Genomic DNA, 15,403 nt, shown 5'->3' with positions numbered 1-15,403 from the left:
AGACTACTTTTGCTAGCCTTAGCTTCCGTAAGACTATCTTTGCGCTCTTTCTTCTTGCTTTGGGACTCTGGGCCTTCGCCTTTCTTTTGTTTGCTCGTCAATCCCTTTGCTGTCAATGCATCCTCCCCATTCATGTATTTTTGTGCTTTAAACAGCAGTTTCGTCATCAAGGTCGAAAGAGTTTTCCTTAAAGAGAAAACGAGGTTAGGGTTGATCAGCCCGACCTGGAAGGTCATCATTATCACCTATTCGTCAGCCTCATCAATTTCTAGGACTACCTTCGCTTCATATATTCCCTCAGGGTCTCTCCTTCCTGTTGTTCCACAGTTAGCAAATAGGAAGTAGACCTCTTATGACATTGGCCTCCAATGAAATGACGGACAAAAGAGTCACTTAGCTGGTCAAAGTTTGCAATGGACGCTGTGGGCAGTTTACTGAACCATACCCGTGTTGCTCCCCTAAGGGTTGCTAGGAATGTCCTGCAAATAACTTCATATAGGGTCTGCTGGAGACTCAGAATTTTTTTGAATGCTTCTATGTGGTCTAGGGGGTCCTTAGTGCCATCGTAGACCTCCAGCTGAGGGAGACGAAATTTGGGAGGCAAGGGGTACTCCAGAACACTAGTTGTGAAGGGTGAGTCGGTCCTCCCGATCATGCCATCCAGGTTCATTGTTGTCTTTCCCTTCATGGCGTTCTTGACCTCGTTCAACTCCTTTCTCATGTTTTTCATCATTTGATCAATACCACGAGTTGACTGTGCGGTATGTTTGGAAGTATCCTTTTTGCTATTCTCTGGACTATGGGCCTTGTCATCGTTGTCATTGTGATTACGTCAAGATTACGACATAGTCGGAGTCCCAAGGTGTGCCCTTCGTTTCAATTCTTCATTTTGTTTCATCAATTCTTGCACGTTAGCAGTGAGTGCTTGAATCTGTTGAGCCATTACGGTTGGGTTCGTAGGAGGTGATGAAGTGGAAGTGTCCATGTGTCTCAAGGAACATTGTTGGTAGAGATATGATGATTTGCCTGAGAAAATTGCAACTCAGTCATTTCCCATAGACGGTGCCAAACTAATGAAGCAAAAAACTGTGGCTCGTCAGTATGATGGACAACGTGTAAAACCTGTGTCACAAAAAGCACTCAATAAATAAGGGCACCGGTTTTGGGCCTGCCAAGGACCCTCCAATACTTGAGTTAGATTATTCTCTCTAGAAAAATTGTAATTTGTATAGCAGTTGTGTGTTCGTGTCCTTTTACTTGTTTTTCCTAGCTTTATATAGCCTTAGATTGAGTTAATACTCAGTGAACCACTATGTTGTAGCTAGTAATCAATTCTTAATGATTGCAATTTAACTCCAACGTTTTTTGTTCGTAACTGGTCCTTAATTCTGCATTATTGGATGATGGTAACGGTTTTGTGCTATTCATTACTTAGTTATTGATTGCTGCCTGGAGTTAATGCACATATGCTTGTCCATACCCTTACTCGTCACTATCACTAACAGTTTGCAAGTAATGGACGACCATTTATATGCTACTCGTCAGAGTGCACTATGGCTTGTGTAAAAATTGTTTTTTGATTTGTTTGAGAGTGTTTGATGGTGAAGAAAATGTGGAAAAAGGTACCAATTTAAGCTTGTTGTCTAATTTGTTTGCATGTCAAAGTACATTATATGATTATACAGTATAATAGTTCATCTTTTATCACCATGAAGATAATCCAACCATGACATTTTCAACTAATCGTACAGAAGGTGGTACTGCCACTATGCCACATCCAATAAAAAATGATCCCATACGGCATATAGGCTGCTTTCCCATTTAAGTCTGAACTCAAGTCTCCAACTCCTTCCAACCAACAGGCTGAACAATGGATATCTTTCAAATTTACCAATAAATTATAGATATATTTTGAAAGGCAATCAGCCCAAACGTCCATCCTATGGATTAAGCCTAAAAAATCCCCTATTAAAAAATCGTAAGGCTTCTATGTTAGGTTAGGCCATAAATTAGATCAAACACAAACCAGATTGAACATAGCCCAACAATTAACAAGGTTTGACTTTATCCACGTCAAATGAGAAAGGAATGAGGTGGGGCATTATAGGCAGCTACGTCAAATGAGAAAGGAAAGTGGATCGAATAGAACCGAATGGTACCAAAGTTGAACAAAGTGGATCAAATAGGACTAAATTGGACCGAATGGACGAAATAGGACCAAAGTAGACCGAAGTTGTTAGAATAAACCGAATAGGACCAATGTGGACCGAATAAGACCAAATAGGACCAAAGTGGACATAATGGACCAAACAAGACCAAAGTGGATAGAATATACCGAATCGGATTTAATAGAACAGAATAAGACCGATGTGGACTGAATAGAACCAAAGTGTATTGAAGAGGACCAATGTGGACCGAAGTGGACAAAATGGACTAAGTATAACCAAAGAGGACCGAAGTGCACAACAGAAATATAAGAGAAACATATTTGCAGTGGTAAAATTTGGTTTAAAAATAAAATAATGATGTTGTGAAGCCTTCAAGGTGAGGTAGCAAATATAAATATAGAATACAAAAGATATTAAGTTTTATTTATTATTTCTTTTTTAAACATGCAATTCATGCATCATAAATAAATATAGGACGTTCAATGTTTGGCATCTTGTTTTCAATCTAGGTTTCGATGTATTTGGCATCATAAAAAAAGGGTATGCACAATTGTTATAGTAGTTCAATTTCTAGTTTGATTGCATGGGCTCTACACATATTTGGCATGTGAAGATTGAATGATCTTCCTGTACTTAGTCATGGTGTGTTTCTTCTTTTATATGTCTCACTGATGTTTCTATAGCGAGTTTCTCATGACTTGAAAGTTGAAACTACAACTACAATATTGTTTAATTTTTCTATGAGGGTTCTTGCTTCTTGTATAGATATATGGGTCGAGCTTAGCCTAGATCTTTTAGTTATATATGATTTTTAGGAGAGTAAGTCAGCTACACATCTTTTATTGTGAAAGAATTTGTGTTGCATACAAACATGCTTTAGAAGCAAGTCAAAGACTTGCATGCCATTCTAAGAAAAAAAAATCCTAATGGGATTCTAAATATTAAAATGAATGGTTGATATTTGATTAGTTTTTTTCAAATAAATAAGGAATTCAAAAAATAAAATTATGTGTCAAATAAAAAAAGAATTAAAAAAATAAAAGTTATGTAAAAAATTGAGACTACTAAAGCTTATGTGGCATAAGTCCTAAAAAATGAGGGTTCTTACTTCTTGTATAGATATATGGGTCGAGCTTAGCCTAGATCTTTTAGTTATATATGATTTTTAGGAGAGTAAGTCAACTACACATCTTTTACTGTGAAAGAATTTGTGTTGCATACAAATATGCTTTAGAAGCAAGTCAAAGACTTGCATGCCATTCTAAGAAAAAAAAATTCCTAATGGGAGTCTAAATATTAAAATGAATGGTTGATATTTGATTAGGTTTTTTCAAATAAATAAGGAATTCAAAAAATAAAATTATGTGTCAAATAAAAAAAGAATTAAAAAAATAAAAATTATGTAAAAAATTGAGGCTACCAAAGCTTATGTGCATAAGTCCTAAAAAAAAGTCAAACATCTTCGCCTACTATGTACTCGTTTGGATTCAAATTAATTTGGTGTTTACATTTTGCGTCTACGTTTAATGTTGGGGCCCATGCGCACGCTGAAGTTGAGAGGAAACGCAAGGCTGAAACGCAAGTTTTCTCTTTATACGCACCGTTTCATTTAATCCAAACGCGTGTTGCTACATTGTTCATGGACACCATTTCATTTAAGTTCTCTACGCACCATTTCATTCCAAGAGCTGAAACAATAATCTCATATTAAACGCACAAGCCTCTTGCGCGTACTGTTCATGGCTTTGGAGTGTGTTGAGGAAAACGGTGCGCTTAACTCTAATGAAAACCTTGCATGTACTGTTCATCGCACAAGAAGCTTGGAGAATCATCTCATCAAAACGGTGCGCAATTCTCAACAGCTATTTCTATTCTCTTCACCTTTCTGGTTTTTCTCTCAACTACCGTGGCAGAATGCCTTCAATCCCCTTCAATGCTCTGTTCGAATTCTCTTCAATGTCTTGCACCTACCCACCAACCACAAAGCTATCAAAACAGAGTACACCAATTGATGAAAGCAAACCCATTATGTGGAACTCTTAGAAAAGATCCCCTCTGTTCAATAAACGCTCGAGCTCACCTTCTCTCCACTTGGGACATCATCTTTGCCACCACTATGGGTCTCTGCTTTCACGGGTAAGTTGTGTCTAACTTCTCATGCTCTTTGATCTGTGCTTGTGTGGTTTTTTGTGTTCAATGTTTATGTGTGGTTTTTGTGTTCAACGTCTGTGTATGTTTCTTTGTTGTGTTTTCCATGACACTAGTATGTGGGTTTCTTGATCCTTCGTGTAATACCATTATTTCTCTTACTACCTCTGTTGTATTTGGAAATATGTGAGTTTACTTTGCATTTTTCATGTGGGCATGCCTAACTGATTATGATATGCACCTGAACTGTTTGTTGAAATGCCTCAATAAGTATAGAAGGAAGTTGTAGCAAAAATGGTTAAGCAGAAAAAATTGATGAACGGTGGTAGTAATGATGAAAGAGCTGACTAGAAAGACCCTAAGAAACTAGAAGCTTTTTGTCAGTTCTATGCTGTTCAAGTCATGGAGGGCCAGAGGAAGTCCATCGGATTTTTGTCCATAATTGGGGTTAATGAAGTGATTCGGTAGTTGGGTGAGATGAGAAAAGTGGTGATTTAGCTGCAGATTAAAAATAAATAGGATCATCTGAGAAAAAGGTGGAAGAATTATAAGTTATAACAAGTGTTTGGACAATGAGATTGGGTTGGGTTATGATGCTGGAATTGGGATGTTTGACGCACCTGATGAGTGGTGGAACCGAAAAATTGCGGTTAGTTCTGATCAATACATAATTGTGAAAAACTTTACTGTCTAAAACTATATTCTTGTGTTCTAACTACTGGTTGTCCACATGTAGGCATGTCCCGATGCAAAAACCTTTAAAACGCATGGTTTGCCGAATCTTGAGCTCCTGAACATCATGTTTGGAGGCACGGTTGCAACAGGGAAAAATGCATTCTGCACAAGTGGTCCAATACCAACAAAAACCATCGAAGGGTCTGGGGACTCCGCTGATAGCATAGAATTTTTTGACCCCTAATGTGAACCCATTGTGAATGTTGACGCAATGGAGGTTGAAGGTCCATCATCGTCGAGGGTAGGACTGGCAGTGAATAAAGGGAAAGGCTTGGCAACCAGTGTCCACATCTTCAAGCCAATTTGCAAGAAACCAAAAAACAAAGCGTTCAGTTGTACAAGGGATGTCCGACTCTTTGAAGAGCATCTCAAATGTTATTGTTGAAAGATCTAGTCTAAGTGCCCATACACCATTTGTTCCCACAGTAACTGCTCAGGTTAAAGAAATTCTGGACATGGTGTTGAGTCTTCCCAAGGTGTACTCAGGTCATTACCTTCATATGTTCAGCACCATCTACTTCATGGAAAAAGAGCCAGGTAGGCACATGTTTGCAGCACTTTTCGATGACAAGGTCATCCAGCTGAAGTGGCTAGAAAAAGAGTACCAAAGGCACCCTGATTATCATTTTTAGTGAAGGAACAATAGATTGTCTCGATAGGGTTGTGTAGGCTTGGTGTAGTAATCGAACTTTCAGTGTTGTACCTATTGCACTATTATTATTATTATTTTTTTTTTTATTGGTAGAAAATAATGCTTGTTATGGGTGTGTATGTAAGACAATGCTCATCATTTCTATGTGTTTGAGCTATATTTATATATGTTTGTCCAATGCTTTTTTTATCTGACTTTTTTGTATTTTTGATGGTTATGCACTATTATTTGTGGTAAAATTTGATGATGGTTGTTTATGATTGGAAAGAAGAAGTGATGGGATATAATTCTTGAAACATGTTATGAGCTCTGGTTTAGTGTGCTTTTGTTCTTTTCTGGTTCTACCAATGAGTCTGCTGCAAAATTGCTGGTCATGATTAGACAAGAGTGTTAGATGTCTTTTGGAGGCCACCATTAAGGGTGTATAACAGTTGCTAAATGAGAATACTTTCCATGAATATTTTTATATGCCCCAACTTTTGGGAATTTCTATATCACCTGTTTCTTTAATTACTTTGACATTAATAATAGGTGTTAGCTTTTGTCTATGTTGCTCCCCACCCCTGCATTTCTTATTTTTTAAAAGTTCAAACATTAGATTCCTTCCTTTTTAAAGGGATTTGATTGTTTTTTTCCTTGCTTTGTGGTGACTAGTGTTTTCTACCAAGTATTGTGTTATGAAATAAATAAAAAAAAAAAAAAAAAAAAAAAAAAAAAAAAAAAGAACTCACATGCTTCTTTGCGTGCCTGCATATCTTTTTTCATAATTTGTGCAAATATAAATCTTAATGGTCTTACACTAGAAAGTGTCATATCAACAAGTGTCTGACATGATTACCACTTATGCCCCATATTCAAAGCTCAATTGTTTAATTCAACTGCATGATTCCTACATTGCAGATCCTTTTCCAAGTGCAAGCTTTGAGGGAAACAATGGTCTTTGTCATGCGGAGTACTGTACCTGTCAGTTTGAACAGACTCCTATTCATTCTCCCAAGGAGAAAAAGAGAATAATTATTGGTCTACCATTTAAAATTGGAGCTGCAACAGGTTTTGTTCTTACTGTAATATACTGCTTCATGTTCAAATTGTCATTCCCATAGCAGAACAAGCAGGCAGAACATAAAAATTGAAATTGGAAGATAACTGTATTTCAAAGAATAAAATAATATGTATTACCTCTTATTTGATAGTGTGCTAGATTTCCTTGAGTTCATATGAGAATCTGATTGGTGCAGTTATGTTAATTTAATTTAAATATTCTATTTAGTATCAAACAAATTATTACATGTACTCTTGAATATGAAGGTTTCGACAAGTGTAGGTTGGATAAGCTGTACACAATTTTCCCTATTAATGGGTCTTGGTCTTGCAAAAGTAAGAGAGAGAGTTTTGTAGGGAGTGTTTTAGAAAGTGGGGCTGTCAATACTCAATACCCAATGGGATTAATGGCTAATAATAGCAATGAATATTTGAATAAGATGTGTAACTTAGTTGAAAATTGGATAAACACCTATTTCTTTATGTTGCTAAATTTTTCTCTCTTTTTTAGTCATCGAATTTAAGCTAAGACATTACTTTGAAATTGTTACATAAAACTGTAATCTCTCTCTATTTTTTTTTATTTTACTTTAATCTTTGGTATACAGATTTCTTAAAGGGCAGGATCTCGCTGAAATTGTTCTCAATTATAACACGTGCAGTAGAAACCCAGTAAAGAGTGTGATGTGTTAGTTGTGGCTAGTATGTTGAAATTGTATTGTATTAGTTGTGGCTGACTTCTCAGCTTTTGGTAAAGAGTGGTTGGTTTTTTCAGCTTGTTTTCACATTCTAAGCTTTTTCAACCTTAGATGTTGCTTTGACAGTGAACCATGGGCATTTTGAATGCCATTGCAAGAATTTTTTTTCTCTTTTTTCTTTTAGGTAGTATTTTAATTTAAAATCATGGCCCGAGGGCTTGAGATAACAAGTAATATTCGAGTGCAAAAGGTTGTTTCATTTTCAATTGTTTTTAGAAAGCAATAAGTGACATTATTATTAGCTGCCATTGTGTGGCTTTGCGTAGTCTGTGCTTTCCCTATATTACTTGCATTATTTCTTTGAAGCAATTACTTCCTACACACCAAGTCACCAACACCCCTCCACATGAAGCAATTCTAAAAGGGACCCATGCCTGCAAATGTAATTACCATGTTCTTTGTTTCATCCTTACTTTGCTTAATCATGTTCTGCATAATTATCAACTTGTCTTTTCTGATGTAATAAGTTCTCATTTTTGTAACACGTGGTTCTTGTTTTCTTTAAGAACATATGATCCATGACAGTATGATTTGAAGTTTTGTGGATTCTATCATTTATTGTCTTTCTTTGTTGTTATCTTCTCTCTCTATAGAATCATTTTCAATGGTTGCAGGAAATTCAAAATTTGCTCAAGGTCTTGAGACTTATTTGCTATATGTGAGCTTGTTTAGTGGACTTCATAACTACTGCCCAAATAGCTGAAAAACTTGAAAAGGCCACAGGTAATACAACTCATTTAGTATAGAAATATCTTCTGCTCGTGGTTTGGTTGTCTAATGAACTGGTTGTAATGTCTACCCTAAATGTTTTATAACCATTGCTTATACTATTTTCTTATTATTATTTTTTCTTGGTTTTGTAGTATTAGATATCTTCTGTATTTCAAGGCTCTGAATTTTAAGCTCAATATCTTTTAGATCATTGTTCAATAGCTGTAAAGCAGTCTCAAGGTATACAAAAGGATGAATTTGCTAAACGACTCATCTGATTCCCAGCAGCAGTGAGTTTCTATACTTTCCCCTCTAGATGTGAATCTACAATCATATTAATTAATATAATAAAAGTTGGGCTTAGACGCCGTGGTTGCGCCAAGTGTCTTTACCAAATTACAGAAATTTTATTAAATTTTTAGATTTTTAAAGAACTAAAAATTCATTCTTATCACTAAGTAGTTTATCTCATGAGGATTCTAATTCATTCTTATCATTAATTAGTTTATCTAAACAAAAAAAAAAAAAAAAAAAAAAAAAAAAAAAAAAAAAACCCTACTTCACTCTAATTCACCTGTTTCACGTAAAAATTTATAAATTTATTCCTTTTTTGTAGCTAATAACATTAACTATTTTTTTGGGATAAAGTATACCTAAACTTCTTGATTAGATAAGCTCCTTTTTCTTTTTGTTCATATCAAGTTATCTTCTTCTTTTTTGTTCATATCAAGTTATTTTCTTCTCAAATCCCAGATCTACTAATATTCCTATACACTAAGCTATTTAGTACTCCTGTCATTATGTGAGCTCACCCCCACAAAAAAGCTGATTAACTTCGCCCATCATGAAAATCTATAAAATGCAATGCGGCTCAAAACAGTAATCAACTCGAAGAACAAGAATACGTTGACAAAGAATAGTGGTGGTGGAATTATGAGCACTAAAACCTTTGAATCTTTGATTCTCTGAACCAATTTTCGAATATAAGATTTCACCATATGAGTCAGGTATACCCACCCTTCTTTTATTTTGTTTTATTTATTTATTTATTTATTTTGGGTGTGAGGATGAGGTAAAGAAAAAAAAGAATATTTGAATTTGAAAAAGAGTACAAATGAGCCAAGTTTGATTTTTTTTTTTTTTTTTAATGAACTCAAGTAGTTCCCAATATAAACAATGCAACACAATCGCCACAAACTTGATCCAATGATTAGGAGGAAGAACAAGACAAGGAAGAGGACCATTAAATGGTAGCAACAAGGTATTAATCATTACCAATTTTTTTCAAATATAAATGTAATAATGATCTTAAAATAAATAAACTTATATAATTCTCTTAGACTATATCTAATTATATATAATGATTTAATTAAGTAAATAAATCTATTTATTTACTATTTCTTAAGTTTAAATATTACTAAAAAAAATACTAAATGATGTAAGCAGAAAAATTTTAATTCTTCAATTTAATGAAATTAATTAGGTTAGAGATAAAATCTCTTTGGAACCATATAAAATATTTAAATGAAATAAGTTTTTTCGATTTTAGATTCATAGATAAACATTTTATTATAATTTTTTTAATTGAATCTTTTACTAAACCATGTTTTAAATTATTTTATGGATTGCATTTATATATTCAATCTTAGGTATTTTCATTTATATCTGTGTGTATATTGTGGTTTTTTATGTTTTAACTTAAACTGAAAGAGTACTTCACTTCCACAAAAAAAAGTAAAAGAATAATTTATTTTTATTGTCTATTTTATTATTTAATTTCAATGAAACTAAGAAATATTTTCTTATTTTCAGTTTACATGCAATTCTTGATTAAGCCCTTTGCATCGTATGGAAATTTTTGTACTTTCTTTTATTAAAAAAAAAAAATGTATAATTTTTTTTATTCTTACCTTCTTCTCCTATAATTTCTAAGTTGATAAATTGGATGACAATCCAAATTCTTCATCTGATCCTTTTATTATTAAGAGTAAATAAAATCCTATCTCCAAAATAAATGGATAGCAACACCATCATTTTGTTTAGTTGATTTTTTTTTTTTTTTTGAAGCCAACCCCATCATTGATATATAATTAACTTCACAAAAAAAATAATTTATGAATTTTATTCATCTCATTTTGGGTAATATTATTGTTGTTGTTGTTGTTGTTGTTGTTGTTGTCTCACACAATACACATTCATTATATAACTTAAAACAAAAATATTCATTTATTTTTATTTTCTATTTTATTATTTAATTTTAAGTAAATTAATTACAAAATCATCTACATATGAATTTTGATTAAGCCATGCATCGCACGGGCATAATGCTAGTTTTGAGAAATCTTGGATGAAATCGTGAAAGCATATACTTAGGATTGTTAATGCAATTGGTACGACCATAGTTTGAGCCTAGTACTAATAAGGGTTCAATAAAATTTAACAACTTGTTTTTGGCCTACATATTATAGTATTACATGAATAAATGTACATGCAATTAAAGTCGGTAACATATGCAGGGACACAGACTTCGACCTAAGCAACGACATTGTACTCACAGCATATCTAGCTGGGTGTGCTTGTCTAGATTATGTGGAGACCTATATGACCAAAGTACCATTGCATACGAATATACAAACAGGCTTAGAATGGGTACAGTATATATTAATTGGAAATGAGAAGAAATGTCGAAGAAATTTTAGAATGTCAAGCTATGTGTTTGGACAACTGTGTAATACACTGCACCAGTATGGATATTAGGTACTAGAAGAGTTTGCGTGGAAAAGTCTCTGGCAATAACATTGATGGTACCTGGTCATGCTAAGGGTAACAGAATGGTGCAAGAAAGATTTCAACACTCGGGTGAGACAGTGTATTGACACGTGGCCACGATAGTTACATTGTTAGCCACCGTTATGGCACTGGACATTATCCAGCTTGCTAATCGTACATTTCGGGACATGCCAGAACATATTCAGCATTCAAATCAATATTGGCCACATTTCAAGGTGCTTTGTGAATTTGGTATCTTGACTTGATTTTATTCAAATTATCTTTATGGTCATATCACGTATTTCATTTCACATGGTATTTTTGTGGCAATGGTTAGGGTTGCATTGGTGCGATTGATGGGGTCCACGTCCCCGTGGTCGTACCAGTTGATGAGCAGCTCCCGTAATATGGCAAGAAGGGGACCACCACAACAAATTGCATGTGCGCATGTGACTTTGACATGAAGTTCACATTCGCATGTGTTAGATGGGAAGGGTCAGCGCATGACACGAGAATTTTTTTAAGCATTGTAAATAATGAGAGTTATAACTTCCCAAAAGCTCTAACTGATTTGTAACTATGCAGTTTAATTACAATATTAAAGTATGTATTAATGTAGTGAAAATGCTAATGTAATAAAAGTGTTCATTTGCAGGAAAGTATTATCTGGTTTATTCAGGATACCCTATGAGAAAAGGGTTTCTTGCACCATATAAGGGGGAGAGGTACTACATTGGAGAATTTTGGCCTTCTAAAGTGCTGCATCGTCTAGAGGAGAGATTTAATTATCTCCATTCATCACTCCGTTCGGTCATAGAACGAACTTTTGGAGTTTGGAAGAATAAATGGAAAATTTTGAGAAATATGTCACCCTTTCATATACGCACTCAAAACTTGATCATTGTTGCTACAATGGTTCTTCATAATTTCGTTAGAGCACATGAGATAAACAATGACGTTGAATGTCCAGATCTACAAGGGGCACATCTGGACGTAGTGAGAGAGGTCATTATGATGTCGTGGCAGAAGCAATCTCAATCTTGGACGAACCTGAGATGAAACAGGTTCGTATTGATATCACAACATCGATATGTGCGGACGATAACTGATTTTTGTGGGGACCATAACTGATGGTTCACAAACTTCAATAATGTAAATGCATTTGTTGTTGTATTGTTGGTAAGCAAAATTGAGAGCTCACAAAACTTGATACATCTCACATTAACTCGTGGATTTGTTTTGTTGTGAAGCATAAGGTTCAAGTGTTAAATCTGTATCTTAGAAAATTTCAGGACACTTGATAGGCATATCCAAATTCACACAAAAGAGTATTTTGTTGTTGGCATAGAGTGTTTATTTTCACAAGTAGAATTAAGGCCAATTATCACTTTCATACTAGACTGCTCTTAAGAAAATTTATGATACTTTAGTGTTAAAAGATTTGTTGAACACTCAAAATAGATTTCCAATGACTTGTAAAATAAATTTGCATAATAAAGGCAAAAACAAATAGTTTTTCTTCAAATAGATTGTAAAATAATCCAAATAAATGACATAATTCACAAATGTGATTTATTTAAGTGCCATTTAGCCAGAATAATATCAAATACAAAAGAATCTACATCAAACCCCAAACAAATTTTAACTACCCCCAATAATTAAGATTGTACTCTTTCTACTACTTTGCAACCTAGCTTTGGGTCAGAGACAGTACCACTCTCTCTAACATTACAAAGCAAAGCATCACGCCCAGTTAAAACTACATGAAAAAAGCCATCATATTGGTTTGTAAGAAGATCTAGTCCTTATGAAAGTCCCTCTACTCTCCTTGCCAAATCTGAAACGGAATTCTAGAATGCTTCCACTTCAATAGGGTCCACACCATCTTGGATCATGCGATACAATTTCTTTACACTTGTATCAATTGCTTCGAGCTCTTTCGAAACTGTAAATCTTCCAGTTGAATATAAATTTCTAATTTCGCTATTAATGCTAGTTTGCAAACCGGTCAAAGCTTGAGCCCACATATATTTGTCATCAACATTCAAATCAAACAACTTTCTTGTAGAACCAAAGAAGGCTAAAGCATAGACACTGCAGATAAATACCATCTCCACCTTAACCCCATACATAGCACGCATTAAAACCTTCCCTTTGGCTGAGTTCTTAACCTTGGGAAGATCCAATGATTCCACAAGCTTGTTCAAAATGGGTGGAACAATTTTCAACTCTAGGGTTCTTTGAACTAATATGTTGTCTCCATGCATCAAGTGAAGATCGAGCCTTGATAAACTACTTTGAAGAGCTGGAATCCAAATTGTGCAGCACACACTGAAGTAAGAGATGACCCTAGTTCACCCTTGAGATTTCAGAGCTAAAAGCATTGCATATATCGAGCAAATTCACACTGATGTCTAAGAAAGTTAAAACGGGCAGGGATGACATTAGAAAAACCATTAGGAAAACCATAAGAAAGCACCAATTCCCTGCACCTATTTGAAGACCTGATTAACTAATTTATGCATATGGGCTAAGTAACTAACTTACTGCAAGCTTTGCTTATCTCAATAAAATTCAGGCCCATACACTTCAATTAGTAACAACCCAATGAATGTGTGCAAGTATACCTAGTACTCAATCTTAACAACAACTAACATTGTTGGATGGGCTTTGATAAGACTGCATAACCAACATCATAGCCACAAATACAACAGTAAGCACAAGTATGCGCAAAGGTAACAGGCAGCATCAACTAGGCTATGCAGTAAGTAGCTTAGACAAACATTAAGGTTGCTTACACAGGAATGAAGGCTCAAGGCAGCAACAGCACTGACGCAGGCAAGCACTAGGGTCTAACTTAAGCCCTCTGGAATACTAGCACCAATTATCAACTTAATGCCAGGCACATCAGCATTAGTATAGTAGCAAGCAACAAAGTTTATTAGAATCAGCACCGCAGCAATGCTAAACTTGACAGTAAACTAAGCTAAGCTAAGGTCATAGTAGATACAACCTAAGGACAACAGGGGATTAGGAGACCACAATAGGTTCCTAGCAAACTACTTATCAAATAACTAGTAAATTAAAAATAGATGCTTTAATACTAGGTCACTTATTAGTTTTTCACAGACCAACAACAATCATTGGGTAGTAACAAAAATACACAAAGCACATAATAACATAAGCTTAATTGACCAAATGCTTGGAAAAGGATGAAAATTATATTTTCACCTAAAAATCTTAGTTTTAGACTTTTAGTCAATTTTTTTAATAAGTAATGTTGAATGTGCTCCTGCATCTGAACATCTTAAACACATTCAATAGTAACATATAAAGAAAGCTACAGGATGTATCATTTTTGTCAAAGGAAATAGAGAGATTCAAAGAAACATTACATTTTCTGAGCAACCATTGTCAACCCTGTGAACACTTTCAATGGTTAACTGAAACTTGGAAAAGTGTGGGCACTGCAAAAAACAAAACCAATGGATATTATCACTGGGAAAAAAAAAAAAAAAAAACCGAGCAACATTTATGGAATTTTAAAAATTGATTGGAAAGGGGAAAAAAATACCTTGAGTACTGGGCAATATGACATCCATTTGCAGATAAAACCAAAAAGACATTAATATAAGTATTTTAATTAAAAAAAAAAAAAAAAGACAAGCATATTATACAAGGCTGAAGTCAAGAGAACTCACATGAAACGAAAAGTCGAACAATTTACAGGAACACATATTTATGGGAAGAGAGGTGTCATAGGCTAAAGCTCGAGGGACGGTGGGGAAGAGGGTGAAATGGGTTTATGGAAGGAAGAGTAGACACCGACGTTGGACTGGGGTTGTCTTCCTCGTGGATTTCCCAACTGGGCTTTTCGCCGACGTCGGACCGATGTAGGCCTTCCTTCATCAATCTTTGGTGGGTGTAGAACACTCCAAAGGCATAGGCTTAGCTAGGGTACGGTGAGGAGTGAAAAAAAAAAATTAGAGTAAAACTTTGGTATTTATTTGCTACAACACTTTCAGTTGAGCTACAATACTTTCAACCAAATAATATCATCCACTTTTTTTCACTTATTTGTTACAGTATTTTCAGTTTTCAGTTTTAACAAAATAAGTTCTATTCAAACAGACCCTATATAAGGAAAAAAAATAGAGAATTTTTAATAAAAAATACAATATTTTAGTTAATTAGAATTATAAATTTCCTCTCAAAAATTAGAATTAGAATTTCTTTAGAAAAAAAAAAATGAAACTTAATTAAATTAGAATTTTTTTTGGTAAATAATTAAATGAGAATTTATTTAGTATTGGGTTACTTTATTTAATTATCAAAATGTGGTCGGTTTATAAATTATTACATATGTAAAGAGTAATGCGTACGGCTATTCCTAAAGTTTTTTTTTTTTTTTTTTTGAGAAA

General features: G+C 34.4%; 1 long non-coding RNA gene and 1 pseudogene across 1 annotated transcript; both read right to left on the bottom strand.

The window, feature by feature from the left end:
* Positions 1–12,583: 12,583 nt before the first annotated feature.
* Positions 12,584–13,492, bottom strand: LOC115969856 (annotated as a pseudogene).
* Positions 13,493–14,270: 778 nt separating this feature from the next.
* Positions 14,271–14,911, bottom strand: LOC115971043. The gene is made up of 3 exons (XR_004087202.1): positions 14,684–14,911; positions 14,557–14,564; positions 14,271–14,449 (listed from the first exon to the last, which is right to left on the bottom strand). It is a non-coding gene; the product is annotated as an uncharacterized LOC115971043 (long non-coding RNA).
* Positions 14,912–15,403: the final 492 nt, after the last annotated feature.

The sequence above is a fragment of the Quercus lobata genome, chromosome 12 (assembly GCF_001633185.2).
Source record: "Quercus lobata isolate SW786 chromosome 12, ValleyOak3.0 Primary Assembly, whole genome shotgun sequence".
In the NCBI taxonomy this organism is placed as follows: Eukaryota; Viridiplantae; Streptophyta; class Magnoliopsida; order Fagales; family Fagaceae; genus Quercus; species Quercus lobata.
This window is presented reverse-complemented; position numbering and strand designations above follow the sequence as displayed.